Source organism: Pinus tabuliformis, chromosome 5_1 (genome assembly GCF_031772625.1).
Source record: "Pinus tabuliformis cultivar Carrire ecotype Pingquan chromosome 5_1, CPIR1, whole genome shotgun sequence".
Classification (NCBI taxonomy): domain Eukaryota; kingdom Viridiplantae; phylum Streptophyta; class Pinopsida; order Pinales; family Pinaceae; genus Pinus; species Pinus tabuliformis.
The window spans coordinates 384,917,123-384,933,246 of NC_142305.1; positions in this window are offsets into that span (position 1 = coordinate 384,917,123).

Here is a 16,124-nt window from a genome sequence, read left to right on the forward strand (position 1 = left end):
TCATTCATGGACCATAAGAAAACACACATGTGAGAGCTATAAATTGTTGAACATGGAACACAAGATTTACGTGGAAACCCTTTGGGGAAAGAAGAAGAATTGTTTTTTATAATTATTTGCATGCACCAACCTAAGATTAGAAATATTTGTAGAACGTACTGGAGACACCAATATTCATTGGGATAAACCTTTGTAGGCACCAACCTCCTCTCCAAATATTTGTAGACACCATTCTTGTTGGAGACACCAATTCCCCTACCAAGCACTCACTTCGTAAGAGATACACATATCTTTATTTATGTGGTGCCAACCTGCATATAGCTTCTTCAAAAATGATAGAAAATCCACTTGCTGCTTCTTCATATTTTTTCACAATTTCACCAAATTTGATATGCCAAATGGAAATTATGGTAACTTTCCAAAAACTTGTTGATTTGACATCTTCCCAAGAAAAAACTTGTATTGTGTGTTACATAATCAATTCTTATTACCTAACTGATCTAGGAGTATGGGCCATGTACACATTCTAGAGACGTATGGTCATCCATGCAACCCTAGCAGGAACTCAAATTCTCATGTTTGGGTAGTTTGCAAGTGGAAAGGGGATAAAACATAAACCATAATAAAGGAGAGTAACTATTGAGTACACACTTATACTAAGAGGAGGGGGATTTGATTCAATATAAGCCAAATTTGACTTATTTAAGCATTCATGGACCATAATAAAACACACATGTGAGAGTTATCAAGTGTTGAACATGGAACACAACATTTCCTTTGGGGAGAAAACCATATTTTTTTTATAATTCTTTGTAGGCACCAACCTACCCTTACAAATATTTGTAGAACCTACTGGTGAAACCAATCTTCATTGGGATAAACCTTGGTAGGAACTAACCTACTCTCCAAATCTTTGTAGACACCATTATGTTGGAGACACCAACTCCCCTTCCAGGGACTCACTTAGTAAGAGACACAAATATCTTTATTTATGTGGCACCAACCTATATATAGCTTCTCATAAATGATAGACACCAAATCTAGTTGTTATCTCTTCAATTTTCTCACAATTTCACCAAATTTGATATGCCAAATGAAAATAATGGCAACTTTCCAAAAATTTGTTGATTTGACATCTTCCCAAGAAAAAACTTGTATAGTGTGTGAAATATTCAATTCTGTATATATGGTTTTGAAATGTTTAATTGAGTCACTAGGGTATGTATTCTCAGATCTCTGAAACTTTCATAGTCTAACATGTCCCAAAAAGAAAATATATGAAAATTTCATGATCACTCTGTTGAAATTAATTTTATGAACATTCACAAAGCCGAAATTCTACATGGTATATTTCAAAAATTATAGTGAACCAAAATATGAAATTTTTATCAGATTTACCTTAATATGCTTTCTTAATATTCTTAAAATTGTATGGCCTAATTGTTCATAGAAAGTGCATTATAGCAAATGTTCCAAGATCACTTGTTTAAAAGTTATTTTTGGACCATTGACAAACCATAACTTCCACAAGGTATTTATTAGAAACTTTAGAAAACCATAATCTAAAATTGTTACTAGACATAATTTGCACCATCTTTTCAATTTGCCCCAATTTCATTGTCTAAAACATCTCAAAATAGAAATTATAGCGAAATCCTAAGATGGCTCATTTGAAACATATTTTATGATCAATAACAAACCCTAACTTCCATGAGATATATTCCCAAACTATAGAGAATCAAAATATCAAATTTAAATCAATTTTTTCTCCTGATCTCTCCTTAATGTGCTAAAAATTTCACCATTTTAAGCATTGAAAAAATATTATAGCAAAAATGGCAACATGATTTGTCGACTCCACAAATAAATTTTTTAATTTCACACACTTTCCTTCCAATACTTTCTCCTTTTATAAATTAGCATAACTCTTGATGAAAATACATGTTAATTCAAAATAACACATAAAATTCATTAACTAAATAACTAATTTCCCTCTTATTTCACTTTTCCAATACGATGAGCTTTCTAAACCATGGGTTTGAAACCACTATTTCACTTTTTTATTTTGACTTCACCTTTTTCTGGAGAACCCCCCTTATAATATATGTTGGGTCACTGATTTGTAAATCGATTGGAACATATCACTCGCTTGCCACAATTCTAGCTTATTTCTTCACAAAGTGTCATATTAAGCTTCTATATTGGCTAGTTCAAATTTTGTATCCCAGTTCAAGTTTTTGTAGCTATCTCCATGATGGAGGTAGCAACACCATTCTAAAGGGAATTTTAACTCATGGAATTTGTTTATAAATGCTAAAATATGGATTTGTGTTGGTCAAATTCCACCCATCTCGCACGTGTGAACCTCCAACAAGAGATCAAATGCAATACAAAACAGTTTTGACAAGTCAGCTTCTGATGCATTTTGTGAGAAAATGAAAACAAATTTTGAAAAACGAAAACATGGGTTTTCTTCAGAACGAGCCCCGTTAAGATCTCTGTGAGCGGTTTCCTCAAATTTGTTATAGTTTGGGATAATTTTCTGGTTCTTTGGAGCCATGTTTTGGATATTACATGAACAAATAGTTTGCCAATGTATCATTCAATGCCTAGTCGAGCAAAAAGAATTTGCAATCCGCTACGTTTTAGCAAATTTGTGGCAAGTAGATGTCATTTCAAATTCTAGAAATTAGGCAATGAATCCTTAGGTTGTTTCCTTTGAATAATTTATATAAACACTTCAATTGGAAGAAAAAGCATAGTGCAATTCAAACTTTGATATACTTTTGGCATATCTCTTTATTGTAAAGACTTTGTTTTGTGCACTTTAATTAATATCATTTCTGTTCTAATGAACCGAATCTCATTATTGGTTACTTAAAATTTCAACATCTCCATGTATATTGAGTGGTATAGCGCCTCTCAACCCAACTATTATTTATTAGGTGCAACTTTTTAGATGACAAATAAGTTTTAATTATTAGACACAAATGACAAATTATTATTTAAGACATTGTAATCTATATATTCACTTAAATTCTCTAAATATTTTAACTAGTTTTATAATATTTAAAATATATCTATATAACTCTAGATCATATTCTCTTAATATTTTAACTAGTTTTATAATATTTAAAATATATCTATATAACTCTAGATCATATGGTTAACGAAAATAAACTTATATTCTGGAATTTATGGTGTTGTACTAAATACAAAGAAATCTTCTCCATATGATTATGTTTTATGAAAATAATCATGTCCAAAAATAAACATACTTAATTTTACTTAATTTTATTATTATTATTTATGTAGTTTGATTTTTGTTTGATTTTTTCAAAATAAATGGTTGATGAGGAACTAACAACCTACTCATATATATGCAATAGCATGAAATCCACTTATCTTAGAAACTCATAGCTCATTCATCCTAAAACCTAGATGTCTAAAGACCACTGCAAATACTAACTCATAACCAACCCCACATTTTCATTATTTAATAACATTGTGGCAACATCTCCCCTATGTCAATATAATGAGTGATAAAACACCTCTCATCTAATGGTTAATTACTATGGTGGCTTTAAAAAAAATATTTATTTATTATTAGAAGTAAAAGAGAAATTATCATTTAAGACATTCTAATCTATATATTCACTTAAATGCTCTCACTTATTTTATAATATTTAAAATTTATCTATATAAAATTAAATCCTGCAGTTAATGCAAATTAACTTCTAATTTGGGATTTATCATATTGTACTAAGTATGGACCAAATCTTCTCCACATCATTAAGCTTTATTGAAATAATCATGTTCACATATAAACTTAATTTTTTTAAATTATTTTTTAATGAAATTTGATTTTTGTTTGAACTTTTCAAAACAAATGGTTGATGGGGAGCTAGCAACCTCTCTAAGAGCCACCAAAAACTAGAACTAAGAATTGGCATCCTCCCTACATTTTTGTGGGAATTTTTAATATAATATTCTTCAATGCTAATGTGGTAACATCACCCCTATACAGGTATAGGGAATGGTATGGCACCCCAACCCAATTTCTAATTTTTAGGGGTATATGATAATTTATGATTTAGGAGATTGTAACCTATATATCCACTTAAATTTTCTAAATATTTTGAATTGTTTTATAATATTTATCCCCTCTCACTTATATTCCTCATAACGTTTCAACTTATTTTACACTATATATTCTCTCTCATCTATAGTATAATGGTGTGGAGGTCACCCTCACGAAGGTGGGTCTCTGTTCCCACGAACAATATGTCTCATACACCAATTGGTGTCTTGCTTCGCAGTGACCTTAAAATTGGATTTTAATAATAATAATAATATATTCATCTGCAAATTTTTAAAATTATTTTATAAAATTTATTTCTTCGCATTAATTAACTATTTTTTCAAACTTATTTTGCAATATTCATATTTTAATTTTACAATTTTTTTTAAATTATTTTACAAAATTTTTCTTCCTCACTTATACTTATACTTTGACACAATGTTTTCTTACTTTACAATATTTAATTTTCCTATTACTTCAATTTCACGGTATCTTTTTTCCCGTAGAAAAAGTCGCAATTTATATTCATATTGAAATAAATTACATTTTGTAGATGCTTTGAGCATATGCAGATAGTTGTCCATGAATAGGACGAGTACACTATTAAATAAATATAAAAAAAAGTTAACAATTACATCAGGCCTATACTTTTCTGCCTTTCTTCTTCTCCACCCTACGCCAACCCTGAGAGTCGGAAGGGGGAACAATGATGGCCTGTGTGTATTCTTGTGTGTTTACTGGTGGTTCTTTGTCGGATTCTGATCCTTCTGATCCATGAGTTCTTTTGTTGCCGCTAACTTCCAGCTGTGGCCTTTCCTGCTGCCTAAATTGGTCCTCCGATTGAGGGTCTGGTGCTTTTTCTTCATGTGTGCCATTCTGTTCCATATTTGTATCAGGTTCCTCTTGGTTCACTTTATTCTCCGGCTGAAAGTCCTCTTCTTCCAGCGGTTCTGTATTCTGCCAGCCATTTGGCCTTTTTTGCTGTTTCTTGTTTCCTTTTGCATTCTTTCTGGCCAGTGGGCACGAATTTTGGAGGTGTCCTGTTTGCCTACAACTGCGGCATCTGAATGCAGTGTTTTCATAGTCTAGGGGTTGTAACCATTCAGTGTTGTTATAGTTTAATGAAATTCGATCAGGCAGCCCCTGACTCAAGTCCACTTCTACGCAAATTCTGGCAAAAGTGTAAATCCCTCTGCTATATCTATCATCATCAGCTTTTAGGAATTTCCCCAAGGAATTCCCAATGGCATATAATACTGTGGGATGCCAGAAATGTAATGGGAGGTTGTGAAGCCTCACCCAAACAGGCGTTGTTGAGATTTTCATAGTGTTTGGGTCAAATTCAGCAAACCAAGGGGTAACAAAGAGACCTGCGTTACCCCAAAACCAAGGCCCCTCATTGATGATTCTATCCCTTTCTTCCTCTGTGTGGAAGTGTACAATAAAAAAACCTTTTGAAACAAGGTATATATTACATTCTGGTGTCCAGCGGGAAAATATCCATTGATGTAAAGCATCAGATTTTGGCCAGAAACCATTAAATCTACATATAACAGCATGTTTTGAGAAGTCAGAGTGTATTGCAATTACCTCTGGAATAGTAACTTTGAGCATTGCATATTCCAGTTTTTGTTCTACTATATGTGGCCCGGGTTGCTCTGATGGTAACTTTGGTTTGTCCTGCATTTTTTCTTTCCCCTTTACTGCATCTCGAAAGGAGCCTGGAGCCTTTGAACCAGATCCGTTGCTACCACCACGCAGTCTTAGATTAAGAAATATGGTGGTGTTCTGGCAGATCCCATATTCCTGCAGAGTAAGATGGTCCTGTAGGCTACGTCCTGCACATATCAGGTTCTGGTGTCTGGTGGGAATTCCGAGTTGATTCTGTATTTTGTTTTTTAGCTCTTGTATGTTTAAACTCTTGCTTAGCCGCATGCAGCGGTGGCTGCCTCCTGTTTGTTTGATGAAGATTTGGATCCAATCGTTATCCTGGCAGAGTGTTTCGACCTCTTTATGGCTGAGCTTCGGTAGATTTGTTGTTTTTTGATAAAAAACCCCCGTTCCCCTGTTATTTTTATTTTGTCCATCCCATGGGGTTTCCAGATCTGATTTATGCAAGTCCCCTGGCAGTGGCTTCCAATCAGTGCTTCCTGGTATGTGGGTAACCAGATCTGCTCCATTATTAAACCGAATAGCATTCTGATATTCTAAGTAATGGGTTTTCTCTTCATACCTTATCACCTGTTGTTTCTCGCTGTAGCCGCAGATCCAAAACGTTTTATTCTTTGGGGTTTTCTTCGTCCGCCTCACAATAAATCCCTTTTCATTATTTTCGTGATTGACTTTAGCATATCCAAGGGAACTCTTGGTGCTTACATCTCTGCGGGTGCAAATAGAGAGAACGGGACCAAAATGCTGGATTAGCTCATGAATCTGGCCGCCCGTGAACCTGGGCTCCAGATCGCCCACATGCAGAGCCGCCGTTATGGATGGATTGGGCCTGTCGTTCCCAACGACCTGCTGCAGCAGTGAAACACCAGGGTTTTGGGGCTGGATTGGTAGATCCAAAAGCGACGGCAAAAATAGCAGGTCACTGCAACCCAATCTATGAGAGTTCCGTTCGGTACTGGAAGCTGTCAATGTGCAGCGAAAGCGAGCAGTGTATAGTGACGCACAGACCTCGAATTTCAAACCCTCCATGCTTCCTCTCCAGGTATCTTCTTCAATTTCACGGTATCATTTAACATATTTTTTAATAATTATTTTTTAAAAGTACTATTTAATTTTAATATTAAGGTATTTTAAACTTGGACTTACCCTTAAAGTAGTACGGCCTTCTAATCCCTACACAATCTTCTAAACACACACTAGAAAATATATATATATAAAATGGCCGGAGAAATTATTTTTTAAGAATACTATTTAATTTTAATACCAAAGTATTTTAATACTAAGACACAGTGGTTGTGGGAGAGAATCAATCTGGCAGAGGTGCCAAGGGCCTACTGAAAGGCAATCAATCCGTCAAAGGTGTGAACGTCCCATAGAAGGGAAAATCCACCACTGCGGCTAATGATAAAACTCAGAGTTCTCGCTTCTTTCATGTGGGATTACAGGTTGTAATGTTTTAGAATATTGATACTTTTGCAGTCATGATTGTCGTTACACCAAAACTCGCACGTGTTAGTAAACAAACATATCGCTAGATTTAAGCACATGTCACGAAACACATGGGGAGCGTTCGATTATCCTTCTACATAGCCATTAATGAGGAGCCCAACAATCTCCCAACGAGGAGCCCAACAATCTCCCCCACAACACAAGCGAGGTGTGTTTCAAACTTGAGACCTTTGACTCTCATACCAATTGTTGGAGTCACGATTTCCGTTACACCAAAACCCGCACGTGTTAGTAAACAAACACATCGCTATATTTAAGCACATGCCACTAAACACACTGATAGCATTAGATATCTACACCACGATTAATAAAAAGTCCAACCGATAATGCATTGAATAGTTGTGTAACATACTTGTGTTACATGATTACAACCAATGCAGTTTCCTATTGATTTTTTCAATGTTTATGTTGCTCATTGCTGTGAAATGATATATGTCTGTGACCTTTACTATTCAGTGAGAGATCCGTGTAAATGCACGTGCCCTACATTCATTTGTTATTAAAGACCGAATATCGTGTGGACTGTGTGAGACCCATATTGTTTATTTTACGAATTTTTGAAAACCGTTTCCTATTCCACAAACGTCTTATCACATCTATAGGATGGTGTAGACCTTTTGGCGGATGGTGCAGATCTTTTGGTTAATGGTTGTTAAAATATCAATGATGGTGTAGATCTTATGGTTCATGGTTGTTAAAATATAAATTTGAGAGACACATGAAGAACGATTAAAATCTTATGGACATTAATGGCTTCTGGCTGTACGTAAAATTAAGAAACATTGCTTAGAAATATCTTTCTTGCCCACCTCCAGAAACCTTAGCAATGGTATACCAGACTTACCCCCTCGGCTACTTTTTATTGAAATCCTTGGCTCAACTTTGTGCTGCATCGGTACATACAAGTGAATTTTGGAGTGCGCTATATTCTTCTTTATTTTGTTGCATGTTTTTGGTTTGAACTGTCTTGTCTTGAAGCTTACTGAAAACGGTGATATTTCATACAATTATATCAATTTTTATTATCTGAAAATATATAAAGCATGTTAATGTTTGAATGTTTAGATGGTTATACTCATTGTTATGTGGTAATAATATTTGACATGTATATCATTTTTAAGGTTTGAATGTTTAGATGGCTATAATCATTGTTATGTAATAATATTTAACATGTTTATCATTTTTATTTTCTGCGTTTATCTTATCAATTATTAGTTGTATTTGAGTATGCATTTTAAATTTTTAACAGGATATTAAAGTCATTTTCTTTTTTTAATATTGCAACAAAGTAGATTTCAGATATCTTTTATTGGAGAGCAAAATTTGTGGAATTGCATGATTTGCATATGTGCCACCGGAAGAGGTTGGAAGTATGAGGATGTTGCCACTGCACTTCATAAATTATGATACAATCATGTTGAGTCAAGCATGGATTTAAAATAATCTGTGCTATACATTATTATCATTTTCTGTTTAAGTTCTATTTTAAATGTCTAGATTTTTTTTTTAATAAATTTTTTATATGAATGTTGTCACTACACTTAATACACTATGATACATGAAAATAATATGCATTTTAGGTCATTATCATTTTGTTTTCAAGTTTTCATTTAAATGTTTAGATTTTTTTAATTATTTTTTTATTGGAAATAACAAAATGTTAGATTATTTTATGAAATAGTAAATTTCAAGGATCTTAAATTGCTAAAAAGTGCTTTTTTTTTAAGTAATATGGGTTTCATGTTTAAAATAATATAATGTAATTGTTTTATGTTATGTATGATTAATTTATTTATTTTTTTGTAATATCTTGGGTAAAAGACTCAAGTACTTTGTGATTTAGGATTAGAATCTTTAATAGATCTCAACAAATTAAGAAATATATACATATTTTGATTCACAAATTTGGAATATTGTAATGTAAATATGTGTTAATGTTGTAGGAAATTATTATATGAGTAATATGTGTGTGAATATTTTATGTTAGCAAAATAAATGGATAAAAATGTGTTTTTATTGGGAAAATGTGAAAATGACCATTGGGGCAGTTAAGTCTTCCCTTTTCAATTAGAAATGAACTATTTATGCACCAGGAAAAAGAGAAAAAGGGTGCATTTCCTCACTTCCACAGATCTTTCTTTTCTTTGGGGGAGGGCTCGCAAGCTCAAAGAAAGAAGAGAAGGTAGGAAGAGAAAGGGGGAACAATAGAGGAAATGGTTGGGCAAAGAATTACTAAAGGAGTTCAGAAGATTAATGTTGGATGGAGATGAATGCCATCATTCTGACTCTTGATTGGGGCTACTGTAGAAGAGAAATACAACAACCACCAATACCCTAGTTAGAGATAGGGACCAGTGGAAAAAGTCTTGAATGTTAGGATTGGAATATTGAAAACGTCTTTAGTTTATTAAAACATTGTTACGAAGGGAAGAATATTAGGGGAAGTCAAGAGGCCGAGAAGGTTTTTATTACTCTAAAATTAGTTTCTGAGATAAGTCTATAACCATATGACTTAAGAGAAAGAATTATAAAAACTGGAAAACTAATGTGTGTATGTAGCTAGAAAACGATGGTGAGCCTTTATGGCTTGTTAGTGAATAAATGCCTCAATTCTATTGTTGTGTATCTTGAAATTGTTGTTGTGGGAAGAGAAAACACTAGGCAAGTGCAGGGGAGACAAAGTACATGAAAAATGAGAAAAGAAGGGTGTAATAGGCAAAAACCCAGAGTAAATAGTTAACATATAGTTTTTAAAACATTTATACACTCAGAATCTGTGATTAAACAAAAAGAGAATTGTATAGTCTCTGTAAATTATGAATGTATGCATGAGAATTGTTCCCTTGTATTTACTTTTTGTTTTCTTTTAAAAAAATTCTTAAGGATGTTATCATGTAGTAAATAATTAATAAAAAAGGAAGGGCTAGTGTCTCATTGTGAGACACATGTGTCACTACTTAGCACAACCCTAGTGTGAGGTTACAAAAAGAAAAAATAAATAAAACAAAGATTGTTTCCTTTCCTTTATGATATAACTACATATAACTCCTTAATAATGTATTTAATTAAATATTAGGGTAGAAACTTAAATTGCATGCAGGGGAAACAATGCCTCTTTACATTAATTGCATCGTAAAACATGAAAAAAACTATGAACGTACTTATTGTAAGGAACGAAGGACATAGGGAGAGAAAATGATCATACAAAATGAATATAATAAATTTGTAATAAGCTGTCAAGCTTAAGTTACAGTTACAAAGTAGATTTTACCTTCATTTATAAAGAAAAGGGGACCACTATGGTTGAAAAATAAATAAGAAAAAAAAATCATTTCAATTTTTTTTTTGTAAGTATAGGTAGTGCCTTTCTTTTCTATTTATAAAAACCATCGAGACCAAATATATCATTTTGGTGGCCTCAACCTACCTTGAAGGGAAACCAGGTCTGTTGGCCACCTTAGTTTGTTGTAAGAATTCCAAAAACAAAATTTAACGAGTATTTCCATTCTAGCTATATGCACAATACAACTGAAACTACCAATTAAGCTACTTTCATGCATAAAACTGTGAAAATAAAAGGTTCACAAAAAAAAAACGTGTAAGAGACTCAAGAGGATCATTCCTTTCTGATGCCTGTACTCTGGTCTATGTCCATTGGAGCATCCATTTGTTCATCCTTACATGGGTCTGTACGATCCATCCGAGACAGCAACTGATGCATCTCCTCCACTTTGTTGTTTTGCTTGATCAAGTTAACGTGGAAGTTTTTCATTTCTTTCTATAGATTTGGAATACCATTTGAAATTTCCGTCATTTCCTTCGCCACCTATTCTAGAGCCTTTCTTAGGAGGCGTTTTAGTACCCAGTAGATATGTAGAGACTGCCTATACAGAGTCATCCTTCCCCACGTATTCCCGAGATCTCTAATCATATCATCCCATTCTTCCATCTCAGATTCACATTGTTCCTCCAACACACTGGTTTCCATGTCTTGAATGATTCGACGAATGTCTTCACTCGTACCTTCTCGATAAGCTCTTGTCGCTTCGTGGACAGCTGTCAAGGTGGACCTTCTCCCTCTGCTCTAGTTACTTAGGGAAACTTTTCGCCGGCTCTCCTGATTCCCTTGCATTAGTTGTGCATGACCTCCACGTCATCTGCCATGACTCGAGTGCACCATCCTGTTTTCTACCTTCTCCTGTTCACAGTTTGTTGGATCCTTATAATACTAGTCACTACCCCATTACTATTGTGGTTGTACCCCTTATTAATATTGTTGTGCCCCTATTGTCCCCATATTGTTATTACTGTGCCCCATAGAATCCCTCTGTTGTTATTTTTGTGGCTTTATATTATTATTGTTAGGTCAGGTGGGTTATGTTGTGACTCCTTAGACTCCTATATCTAGAAAGGAGGTTTTGTCATTTGAATCATCCAAGAATTTTTCATGTATGTAATGTAAAGGAGGTTGTCCCCTCAAAGAGGCTGAATTTGAAGGTGTTGCTCTATCTTTTCTATCTTTTTCTTCAGCTGGTTTCATAATATTTGGTATCAGAGCTTTTGATTCTAGGGTTTTGCTGCTCCAAATAGGTCATCGTGGCATTTTCGCTATAATTTTTTTCTGCGATGTTGCAAAAGCTAAAAAAAACCCATTTGAGAAGAAATCGTGCTAAATATCAGGTCCGAATTTTAGAGCTTTTCGCGCTATATTTGCAGAGATATGATCTTAGGAAGTTGGCCTTTTTGCAGACTCCTGAATTACATTCCAAACAGATGACCTGGGGAAAAGCATCATAACTTTCTCTCTAGCATCGGATTGAAATTTCATAAGAAGTTACAGAAAGAGGATGGACTGTAGTTTCTTCCATATATTTTTCAGAGCAAAAGGTTGGAACGGTGACTCGTGGCACGTCGTACAAGTTCACTCTATTGAATTAGTCTATAATCAGGTCACTGTGGGAGATTTCTCATAACTCTTCCTTGGAGAATTCAATTTGGATCACACTAGTGGCATTCGAAAGAGGACACGGAGGGCTACTGCAGGCCACAATTTCAGAACTAGATGATCTGAAATTATAGAGATACATTAGAGGCAATATTGAGCTCCTACAAAGTGAAAAAAGGTGTGTAGATTTTTTCAAATTTTTGCTTAAGCTTGGTATGAAAAATTATTTTGAAGGAATTCAAAGGGCATAATAGAGCATTAGTATCGGTAACTGATGCCCCAAGGAAAGAAAATGCAAACACCTAGTAAGCAATCTGAAAGCTCTAACATGACTCATGAAGAAGACGAAGAACTGCTACATGATATATCAAAATTACAAGACCAAGTGCAACGAATTTCACGCTCACAAGAGCTAACAAAAGCTAAGATAAATGGCGTGGAATCTAAGATAAAGGGTGTGGAAGTCAAGATTGACGATTTGAAGATAGATTTGAAGGCGGATTTGACAAATTTTCTACAAGAAATACTTACTAGTGGTGAAAGGGGAGTAAAGGAAACTCATGATGTGAACAAAGGAAATGTTAATCATGATTTCATAGACTCTGATGTTGGATCGAAGACGCACCATATTCAAAAAATTGATATGAGGAAGTTTGATGGCAAGAATCCTGCAACATGGATATTACAGATGGAGCAATTTTGCGATCTCAATAATGTGCAAAACACACAAAAGGTACGTATTGCAACTTTATATTTGGAGCCAAATCAGTTTGTATGGTATCAATGGCTTTGCTCTCATAAACAATTTATCACTTGGGCAATTTTTATGGAGGAATAGATAGCACATTATGAGGATACAAAAAGCAACACTTTTTTTATCCAATTGATAAGTCTCAAACAAAAGGGTTGAATAATGGAGCACATTGAGGAGTTCCAAAAATTGAAAATAAGGGTAAAAGATATTGCAGAGGAGCATAAGATTGATTTGTTCATAGGGTCTTTAAAGGATAATATCCAACATGATGTTCGCCTTTGGGAACCTGATTCATTAGAGAAGGCATTTAGGTTAGCAATAAAAATGGAAAGAAAAATTATGGCAACCAGGAAGCATACCACTCACAAGTATAAAGACGGAAGTGTTGTTGTCGCTAGCCTTCCACAACCTATCAAGTTGACACCACAACAATTGGAAGAAAAAAGAGCAAAAGGTCTTTGTTAGAGTTTTGATAGCAAATACACTAAAGGTCATAAGTGTCCTGAGAAGAAATTATTCTACATAGATTGTGAAGAGGAAGAAGAAAAGGAGCAAGAAAGGTCAAAAGAAGAGGATATACTCCAGGAACAAAGCCTAGATGAAGAACAAATGAATCCAACCATATCTTTTAATGCATTGGCGGGAATTACCACTCCTCAAACCATCAAGATAGAATGACAAATCAAAAAGAAAAAGGTAATAGTGTTGATTGACTCAGGAAGTACCCACAATTTTATTCATTGTAAGGTAGCAAAAGAATTGAATTGCTTCTTATATCCAGCACCAGAGCGTCAAGTGATGGTTGCAAATGGAGGAACAATAAATTTCTCTAGAAAGTGCCATAATATCAAGCTATCCATGGGAGAATATGTATTGACTAGCCCAATGCTTTCCATTCCAATGGGAGGTGCTCATGTTGTATTAGGAGTCCAATGGCTACAATCGTTCGGTACAATAGGTTTTAATTTTCAAGAACTTTTCATGAAATTTTCTGTGGAAGGAAAGGAAGTTGAATTAATGGGTATTGTAGGGAAACCAGGAAAGATAATTAGCTCTAACGGTATGACAAAGCTTCTAAAAAAGGAACAAAAATGTGTAATTGCACAATTATGTTCGCTAGATGTTTCCACATTGGGATCATCTATTTCTCCAGATCTCCAAAAAGTCTTGGACAATCATTCCAAGATATTTGAGACTCCCAAAGGTCTCCCACCTATTCGTGATCATGATCATGCTATTCATCTGATTCCTAGAAGTGTTCCTCCAAACATCAGGCCGTACAGATATCCCTATGCCCAACAGAGTGAAATTGAACGTATGGTTGCAGAAATGCTAGAGGCTGGTATAATTCAACCGAGTCAAAGTTCTTTCTCTAATGTAGTAATATTGGTGCACAAGAAGGATGGATCATGGCGCATGTGTCAGATTATAGGGAGCTCAACAAGCTCACTATTAAAGATAAGTTTCCCATTCCGGTCATTGATGAATTACTCGATGAATTGCATGGATCAATTTACTTCACCAAGTTGGATCTTCATTCAGGATATCATCAAATCAGAATGAAGACTGAAGACATTCTGAAAACAACATTTAGAACTCATGAGGGTCATTATGAATTTTTGGTCATGCCTTTTGGCCTTACCAATGCACCTTCAACATTTCAAGGTTTGATGAATTCAATTTTCAAACCATTCCTTAGAAAATTTGTGTTAGTATTTTTTGATGATATACTAATCTACAAAAAGTCTTGAAAGGATCATGTTGAACATGTTGACAGGGTGCTACAACTATTGGAGGAGAAACAATTATATGCAAAAAGATCCAAATGTTTCTTTGGAGTACAAGAGGTGGAATACCTAGGTCATATTGTATCTCATGAAGGAGTTAAGGTAGACCCTAGAAAAATTAAAGCCATTAAGGAATGGAAAATCCCCACATCCATAAAGCATCTTTGAGGATTTCTCGGGTTGATAGGGTATTATCGCAAGTTTTTTAAGAATTATGGGAGAATAGAAGCACCTCTAACAACACTATTGAAGAAATATGCATTTTATGGACTCCAGAAGCAATAAAGGCCTTTGAACATCTTAAAGAGGCAATGTGCCAAGCACCTGTCTTAGCTACACCAGACTTCAAAAAAACCTTTATTGTGGAATGTGATGCTTCACGAAATGGAATTGGTGTTGTTTTAATGCAAGATGAAAGACCCATTGCTTTTGAAAGTCGTCCAATCAAGGGAAAGTTTTTACACAAAGCTATTTATGAGAAGGAAATGTTGGCAATACTCCATGCACTTAAGAAATGGTGACCCTACCTAATGGGAAGACACTTCAAGGTAAAAACGGATCAGGATAGCCTTAAATACTTTTTAGAACAAAGATTATCCTCTAAAGAGCAACAAAAGTGGGTCACAAAGATGTTGGGTTATGACTTTGAAATCATTTACACAAAAGGGAAGCAAAATATGGTGGCAGATGCACTCTCAAGAAAGGAAGAGGATGTGGAAGCATTGTTGTGTGCCATTTCTATTATCCAGCCAGATTGGATAAACGAAGCAAGGGAGGAATGGAAGAATGAAGAAGAAGTGTGGGAACTTATTCGAAAGTTCCAACAAGATTCCAGTACGTCGTATACATTTAATTGGAAAAATACTTCATTATTGTTATTGGGGAATCTAGTGTCTATGCAGAGCTGCTAGTCCCACTAAGGCTGGTAGCTACCTTAGAAACAAACAAACTAAAACCACTTTCATTTTCCTTTATGAGAATTAGATAAGAGGGGAATAAAGGAGACCAACCTCTGTCTTGCACTTGGTTCCTTGCTTGATTCCTCTCCCTTCTGATAGATCTTTGCCACTCGCTTCCTCATTTACCCAGCTTCAAAGAGCACCTGTAGAATCAAAGCAGCATAACACTATCCAAGAACATAGATCTATTATCATAAACAATATAGGACTAGATATATATTGACCACACAAATGCATATACCATCAATCATATAAGAATGTGGAGGAAAACTTGAATAGCTTTATTAATAATCAAGAATAGCAAAGAGGATTACAACCAATTGTTCTGACCCGGCATCATCCTCTTTGCAGGAAAGCCCTTCTTCACCTCATGAAAAGCTTACATCACCCAACACTATGATGTTGCACCAAGAAACCA